Raw genomic sequence first — 9,693 nt, 5'->3', positions numbered from 1 at the left:
TATATATTAGGAGGATCCTCTATTTTTTTGTTTAATAAATCTCCAAAGAGAGATAGAATTAGAGGGTTCAAATGCTTAGTTTTAATTTTGAGTTTGGTTGGGTTGAATTATTTATTTATTTGTTTATTTTTGTTGGATTAGATTTGTGTCGAATTGACCAAAATTCCAACCAAAATTTTTAATATATATATAATAGTTATATATATATATATATTTTATATATATATTACATAATAAATATATATATATATATATATATAATTTGATGGTGTTTGCTTGAAGTTTTATAACAGTTTTCTAGGTTTTTGATATTTAAAATTTAAATTTTATGAATTTAGTTATGTAGACAAATTTAAATATTTTAAGTTAATAAAAAATATATTACAAAAGGAATAAATAACTTGACAATCCAATCCAACCCATCCGAATTTTTAAAAGTTGGGTTGGATACCTTTATTCGTGTAGTCAATTCAACCCATCCAAATTTTCTGGTTGATTCAAAAAAAATCTCTCAAATTCAATTCATGTATATCTGTAGAGCGTAAAGAAAGTTTTTTTATTTTTAATTTTCCTATGTGAATGATCCTAAATTTCAATTTTGATTTGAATGGACGCTAATGCATATCTATTTTTGTGTTTCCTAACTATAATGAAGAGCTATTTTTTATTATAATCTATACTACAAACTAATTTAAAAAAATGTTAAAAAAAACATTTGAAACGACTGAGATGTAGCTAAAAAGAAATCTTATAATTAGTTTTTTTCTCGAAAAAATTTAGTTTATATATATATATGAAAAGGATCTGTCGACATTTTATAAAGATTAGTTTTTTTCATTGGATCATGTACCTTGTATACTTTACTTTTTTTTTTTCTTTTCTTTACTACTTTACTATAAATTTAAACGACACTATTACTACAAATTTGACATTTGTTGGCATTATAAAACCTCAACTATCATTACATTTGACGTTTTATAATGTCAATACTAACTATTAAAAACAGAAAACGCTTCTAAGTTAGGGTTGACGGTTTATAATTTTAACTTTAATATAAACATTTGTTAATGTTTTATAACAGTTGATATAGGTATTTTTAACTAAATAATTTATTATAATATGAAAATGAAAGCTTATTCTAGTAGTGACTATTCCACACTTTTAGTTCCAACATTTATTTATCATTGTACAGTCTATGTCACACTATAACTTTAATTTGGGTAGAATTTAATTATTTTAATTTATATATATCTTCCTCTACTATTACTCTAATGTAAATATTAGAAAATAAATACGTATAAGTTGTGGAAATTTTAAATTTTAAGCATATAAATAACAAAAATATATATTGTTGTTTGTATATGGTTTTTAGTTCATATTATAAGTCAACATGAACATATAGTACACCTGATTAAACATCATCTCACATATTAAAAAAAAATAGAGGTATATGAATTCACACTTCCACATATGGTTAATAAGAAAAAAAAGAAAAAAAAAACGAACAGAAAATTTTGAATAAAAAAATAAATTAAAATAAGAATTAAGCTTATGGATGAAAAAAAAATTCAATATTACATCATCTAATCATGATAATTGGGGATTGAACTTTCGATCTATGCTAAAAAAGGTCGAATCAATTACGGTTGAACTAAACTCACTTTGACTTTAACACATGTTCTTAATAATAAAAATTATATTTAAAAGTGTAAAATTAAATATTAAATTAATTTTGAGTGCTTAAAGGTATATTCCAAAGTGATTTTAAATATTATAAATGTGATTTTATCAATTTCAAAATCACTTCCAAACATGCATTGAATCTACTAATAAAATATATAATGTTTATTTGTTAATTTAAATAATTTTTAAAAATTTAATTTGTATAATTTCTAAAAATATCTATAGGCATCAACACGTTGTGCATCTCCATACAATTGAAACATCAACATTTTCATTTGATTTCAATATTTTAAAACTTGATTACATAGGGAAAAAAATGTATTTCTTTTCATGATGAGAGTGTTCAAAAGACTCGATAAATCTAAACTAAGTTACGTAAATATTCAAGTATTTTTAATCATTTATTTATAAACCTGATTTAATGATAAATCGGCTTTTACTAATTTCAAATCAGTTAATCACTGGCTTTTCTTCCGGAAAAAGAAAAAAAAGCAATAATTGTGTTGTCTAATTTTTGTTTCTTATTTATGGTATCTATTGATGAGAATACTTATACTCACACAAGAATATTGTTACATGTACACAATATTGGATTTACTTTGGCCATTGAAATTCAAAAATAAATAAATAAAAAATTATAAAACATGTCTTAATTATTGTTTTTGCAATACTCCAATTTATATATCGATAAATAGAAGTTATATATAAATATAAAAAGCTTCCCATTTTACTTTGTGATATTTATTGGCACTCTTTCAAAAGAAAATTATTTATTGTCTACAAATAACATTCAAACAAAACTAATCCAAACATGATATAATTTCAGTTTTAATTTAGTTAATCAGTTTTTAATAACCTTACTTAATTAGATGTAAACTCATTAAGTACATCAACCATTACCAAAAAAAAAAAAAAAAATTGTAATGCAACTAAACAAAGCATTTAAAAAAAATTGAATAAATTTAAACAATTTAAAAATTCATATATCAAAACTTTCATTAAAATAATTTTATTAGAATTTTAGATGAAAATTGAGAATTTTTGTAACGTTGACTTAGAATGGTGTCACAATTTTTTGAATCATAATATTTGCTTCGAATTGCCGTCGTATTGGTGTAGGTATCAAATTATTATCACCGTTGGAATAGATTTGAATGATAAAAATAATATTGTAGCTTTTGAAAAAATAGAAATTTTGAAAGATATTTATTATAATTTAACAATTAATCATAAAGACCAACGCACCAGCACACAAGTATATAATTTTGCTGATTAATATAGTGTAATTTATAAATATTAATTCATGTACTTTGGTTTTTAGTTTTCATTCCATTTTAGTTAGTATTTTTAATTTTTCAAATTCATTTATCTTTTACTTTCTGTAAATTTCAAAATTAATGTTTATCGAAATCAAAGTTGATTAAAAAATAGTAATTTTTATATAAAAAAACATTGCGTAAATATTTTTTTTTTTTAATTTATAAAGATAATATGGATATAGACTAATTTTTTGTTTAAATAAAAAATTAAATATAATCTCATAGGAATAATTAAACTTCAAATTTATTGAGAGTATAATATTGAATTTAAATGATTGTAACTGTCGCAACCTATTACGATTTTCTCTAAGCAAAACAATTTAAGAAATGTGCAACATATCTACAATATTAACAAATGAGAACCATCACATTGAAAAATTTTGTAATATTAATAGAAAAGATAAATTTTGTAAAAAATAAGTGTAGTTAATCCATTGTAATCGGATTGACACCTCAATTGAGAGCAATATGATTGTGGCTATAGAAATAATTATCATATATAGCTGTTCTGTTTCGATTGGATAAACAACTACAAACATAAAATTATAGAAATAAAATGGAAACACAATTTGAGATGATACTTTAACAAATAATTTTTTTATTAAAAAAATTTTAGAAGAAAAAAAAAAATGAAAAAACACAAATAACCATCAAAGGTTTTGCTTCTAGAAAGCAATCTACGGTGAAAAAAAACTACAAAAGGGTTGTCGGTATAGAGACGAAAACCATTAAATTAAATCGAAAATTGATGTCAACAGTATAAGAATAATTAGAATAAATAAATAATAAAATAAAATGCATAAGGTTCATGGGCCCGGCTCGGTCCGGCCCGGCCCAACCTATTTCTACTTCTACGGTCTTTAAGGCAGCGACTAGCCAACAAAACTGATTTCAACAACACACTTCTATTGAATGGTCACTAAAAATATAATTAATTATTCAGCCACTAATTAGACACGTAGTTTAGAATCTTTAGAACATAATTCTTAAATAATGTTTTTAAAATATAAACGGTAAATATCTAACATGAAATTTAAAAGTAGAAAAATATATATTTTATTTACTTAATTTATAGCATATATGAAATTTGTTGGATGTAGTTGAGAATGTTTGAAGTATAATTATTTCATGGAGAGGAATATAAAAGATTGAACTAATATAATTTTTATAAATATTAAACATGATATTTAAAATTAATTAAAGAGATAAATTGAAGTAAAATATTTTGTTTATAATTTTAAATGATTTTGAGTAAAATTAAATTATGTGTATATTTGAGATTCTTTTTTATATGAATCATGTCATATCTACTACAATATCGTGAAATTTGATAGATTCATTTATTATTATTATTATTATTATTATTATTATTATTATTATTTTGTTTTGATTTTATCTAAAAAGTAACCATTCAAAATAAATAAACTAATATTCAATTCTTTTAATTACTTTAAATGATATTTTTTACTTTTTCAAAATATTAACCGTAAACAGTAAATTCAATTGAAATGAACAAAATAATAGTGAAGTATAATTTTAAAATAATATTAATATTCATTAGAATAAATTGTTAAATTATATTTTTATGTACTTTTAAATAAGATATTGGTAAATAATTATTTTATTAAAAACAAAAAAAAATATAATTATTCACATGTATAATCATATTTATGTTAGAAAAAATTGAATGTACATAAAATATAATCCAGATCTGTTACGAAACTCCAAATAATTTTTTTATTATATTTATATGTGTTCTCAAATAAGTAATTAGTAAACAATTATATCTCCTTAAAATTAAAAAAAAAATGGTTAGATACAGATCTTGATTCAATTTAATTTATTTTTAATATTCATAAAGTTTAACATTTTCACATAATTGAAATTATTATTATCTGAGAAAAAAATTAATAATAAAATATGCTAACGTTTAATTTTAAAGAAAAACCTCAAAATATTTTTTGAGTTAGTATTTACATGCTTCTCATAAGTTATCGGTATCTCGTTTCTATTGAAAAAATTACACGTTCATAAATCGAAATGGTGCAAGAAAGAGAAATGTGTAGTTATTGTGTGAAGCAATTTGTATTGGTTAAAAGATGTGTATAAATGGTTTTAAATTTTAATTTGCTAATTATTTAGTAATAAAAATTAAAAAGAGAAGAAAAAACAAAAGATATTAAAACAAAATAAAATTGTTGAAAGATGTAATGGTAGAAGGGAAATATAAAATTAAATGGAAAAAACCAATGAAAGGTGCAAAAAGTATGAAAGAATATGACTCATGAGGACAAAGTTGAAAGCTCTAATGACCAAAGGATGTAAAATTAAATTAAAAAAAGAAAAAGAAAAAGAAAAGAAAATGATGAATGGTAGGTGACATCACATATAGGATTCGCAACGGGGCCGAGACAAGGGGATTCCCCATCCCCGTTCCTACTGGGTATTTCTCCATTTTCGTCCCCTGTCTCCCGCCCCCGTCAATTGAAGATGAGGACGAGGATGGGGATTCCCCGAACCGGGTCCTAGTGGGACCCATCCTCTCTCTCTATATATATTAAAAAAATAAAAAAATTAATCGAAATGGGGCGGGGATACCCTCCTCGTCCCCGACTAGGAACCCGATTAAAATCCCTGGTTTGACCCATCCTCAGTCAAAACTAGGGATTCTTCACCCCAATCAGGGTGGAGACCCGCAGGGTTGGATGTGAATGAGGGTAAAATGGAATTTGTTGAAAATGATAGGGACAAAGAGGGAAGTTAAAAATTCTCTCCATTGAGCCTTTTTAATATAGATATAGATAAAATGCAGAAATAAATATTAAAAAAAGAGAGAAGATTTCGCATATGAGAGTAGAAAATAAATGATGCCGAACGGAGGTATGCCGCCGTCCGAGAAGAAGTGTTAGCAGTAGTTCACTGCTTGAGGGCCTGGAGACAGTATCTCTTGGGGCCAAGTTCGTGGTCAAGACCGACAACAACTCCATTTGTCACTTCTTCAACCAAACCGAAGTTGTCGTCGAAACAGGCACGGTGGCAGGAATGTCTAGCGGAGTTCGACTTCCAGTTCGAACATAGATCGGGGAAGCAACCAAGCGGCTGATGCGCTTAGCCGAAAGAGCGAACATGCGGCCTGTGCATGTTCGCCCGCCTACAAGCAAGTACGTTGAGTGCAACAGTACGAGAAACTGTCAAAACTCACTTGACAAATGACAACAGCGGCACAGGCCATCTTACAGTTGGCCAGAGAGGGGAAGACACGCCAGTTCTGGGTGGAAGATGATCTACTATACACCAAAGGCAATCGCCTCTACATCCTCAGATCCGGGGAGTTACGAAGGTCGCTGATGAAGGAGTGTCACGACACACCGTGGGCAGGACACATTGGTTGGCAGAGGACTTATGCCCTTCTGAAGCAAGGCTACTATTGGCCAAGTCTTCGAGATGATGTCATGCAATTTACCAAGACTTGCCTTGTCTGCCAAAAGATAAGGTTGAAAGGGCGAAATTAGCGGGTCTGTTGGAACCCCTACCTGTGCCCTCTTGACCGTGGGAGATGTTATCTCTCGACTTCATCACCCATTTGCCCAAGGTGGGAGAGTTTGAATTGGTCCTTGTTATCATCGACCGGTTCTCGAAATATGCCACGTTCGTCCCAACGCCGAAAATGTGCACAGCCGTGATGACTGCTCAGCTGTTCTTCAAACACATTGTGAAATTATGGGGTGTCCCCATGAGCATTGTTAGCGATCGGGACGGAAGATTCACTGGGACATTCTGGACAGAATTGTTCAGAATATGGGATCATCACTGAATATCTCCTCTAATCATCCCCAAACTAACGGTCAGACAGAACACTAACAGTATGCTCGAGGAATATCTGCGTCACTTTATCGACGCTAGACAGAAGAACTGGGTCCAGTTGTTAGATGTGGCTCAGTTCAGCTTCAATAGCCAACAAGAGTTCCGCGACCGGAAAACGCCCTTCGAAGTGGTGTGCGGCAGACAGCCACTCATGCCACACTTGGTGGACCACCCTTATGCAGGCAAAAGTCCTCAGGCACATTACTTCACTAAAGAGTGGAGCAAAACCTCTGAGATCGCTCGCGCCTACCTAAGAAAGAGCATCGAAGAGGATGAAGAAGTGGCTGATAAGAAAACGGAGGGCCCTTGAGTTTCAAGCTGGGGACAAGGTCCTGATCAAGCTATGACCGGAACAGTTTCGTTTCCGAGGCCAGAGAGACCAACGGCTTAGTAAAGAAATATGAAGGTCCAGTGAAGTAATTGAGAAGGTCAGGAAGAACTCATATAGGGTTCAGTTACCCTCATGGATGAAGATTCATCCTGTCATCCATGTGAGTATCCTGAAGCGTATCATCCCGATCCCGAGGATGAACAGCGAAACATGCTAAGGCGCCCACCGGTCACGATGAAGAGTTCTGCTGAGAAAGAAGTTGCACAAATCCTGGATAAACGTACACGCCGTATTGGAAGACCCAGACGAGAACTGACAGAGTTCTTAGTGAAATGGAAGGATCTCCCCGACGAAGAGATCAGTTGGGAGCGGGCCGAAGAACTTGAAGAGTGCAGCTCCAGCCATCGCAGAGTTTGAACAAGGTCGGTTGACGGGACGTCAACCAATTAAGTGGGGGAGAATGTAACGGTCATGCTTGTCCAGGGCCTGTTGCCCATGGCGGCATACCCAATCCAACCCCCTTCTAGCTTACTTTCATATCCTGTATTGTATTAGTTTAGTTAGCTTGCTTTCTTTACATTTTATTGTAAGTGACCACTCGCCCTTTTGCATATGCAAGGGCGCCAGTTGGCTTTTTGTTCAGAATGCACTATATGGGGATAAGACTAACATCACTTCCTTATACCCGGAGTAGTACTCTATAAAGCCGTTGTTGTTGCTTATTGCTTTCTAGTCTACTAACAATCTTTCTTTCTTTATACACACTCTCAAATCTTCTTACGAAAACCTTTTCTCTAAACCGTTTTCTAAAACCATTTTCCCTAAAACGGGGTTGGAGGTTGCAAGAGGCACTCGGTGTGCCATCGGCAGTCCGTATTGTGAGTTGGCTGGCTTGTTCGTGAGCGGGAACAAGTGCCGCACAATCGCTAAGAGAAGCTTCCGAAGAGCGATTGTGACACTGGGCAACTCTAGATCTTGAAATGACGTAAACTACCTTTATGGCCATTCCATAACTCCAAAGGTATTTTATAATACTCTTGGATCGAACAAAAATTCAAAATGTAAGTTGTAGTCTATATTGCATAACCCTAAAACGAGTTAGGTAAGGAAGCGTAATTCATCATACACGAACCATGTCCAACAAGTTCAATTTATCCTTTCGACACATATTATTCTGTTGAGGTGTACCAGGTGCTTAGAGTTGAGACACAAATTTTATATTCTAATCAAATAGTCCTAGAATTTTATATCCATATATTCTCCACCTCGCTTAGATCGAAGTATTTTTATTTTTTTTGCTTAATGCATTTTTCAACTTTAGCCTTATACTCCTTAAACTTTTCAAGGGTTTCAGACTTATGTTTGCATTAATTTAACATACTCATATCTCGAAATAATCAATGATGAAGGTGATGAAATATTCGAACCTTTCCCTTGCCTTAACATTCATGGGACCATAGAGATTCGAATGTACAAGTTTTAAGGGTTCTTTTGTTTTGTGACCTTTTCCAATAAAAGGTCTCTCAACCATTTTGCCTTTAAGGCAGACTCAACACAACTAAAGAATTTTCTTTTAACTCACTTAGAAGTTCATTCTCAACCAATCTCTCAATCCCATTAAGATTTATGTGACCTAATTTTAGGTTCCAAAGATGAGAATTTTCTTTAGGAGATATTTTATGTCTTTTATTTTGAGTTACCGTAGTTTTAAAATAGTTCATTATTAAGAAGGGCCTTTGTTACTAGCGACCTTAGCACATAAAGATTACATCCAACTTAACAAAAAAAATCTCAACACCATTTTTTCAAATAAACACTTTATTTACATAAAAGTTAATAGAGTCATTTTGTTCCAATAAACAGTTTATAGAATCAAGTTCCTTTTCAAATCAGGAACACCATATAATTTTCTAACAAAACAATATTTTCTGTAAAGTTATTTTGGAGTCCTCCTACTACCTTCGTGAGACAATGTGTCCAGTTCCAACACGCATCAATCATTCACCAGTTCCAGTTGCTGCAATAAATCAATTCCCTGAAATGAAGAAACAAATGTGGTTTTTTGGCATCTGAATCAATTATCCAGGTTGAATCATCATTCTCCACTAAACATGCTTCCAACACGAGTAAATCATATTTACCTTACTTGGTCTTCTTCTTTTCTGCCAAGTATTTAGGATAGTTTCTCTTCCAATGTCCCTCTTGGTTGCAATGGAAGCAGATTTCTTTTGCAGCTTTGACCTTCTTGCCCTTTTGAGCAGTAACTGGTGGGTTAGCCTTACCCTGACTCCTTTATTCTTCTTCCACTTTTTGTGCTGGAATAAGAGGGCATAGACTTGGTTCCAGAGGTCAAAACCTATGTAAAACTTTTTGGAGGACGAGGTAACACTTGTTTCACCCTTCTATTCCTCGACTTTCATCAAGAATTGATAAGTCTATAACTCGTCGAGCATGGTGGTCAGGTTATAGTCAATCTTGTTCATAATAGCATTACTA

This window comes from Benincasa hispida, chromosome 2 (assembly GCF_009727055.1).
Source record: "Benincasa hispida cultivar B227 chromosome 2, ASM972705v1, whole genome shotgun sequence".
NCBI classification, from domain to species: domain Eukaryota; kingdom Viridiplantae; phylum Streptophyta; class Magnoliopsida; order Cucurbitales; family Cucurbitaceae; genus Benincasa; species Benincasa hispida.
Note: the sequence above shows the minus strand (reverse complement) of the source record.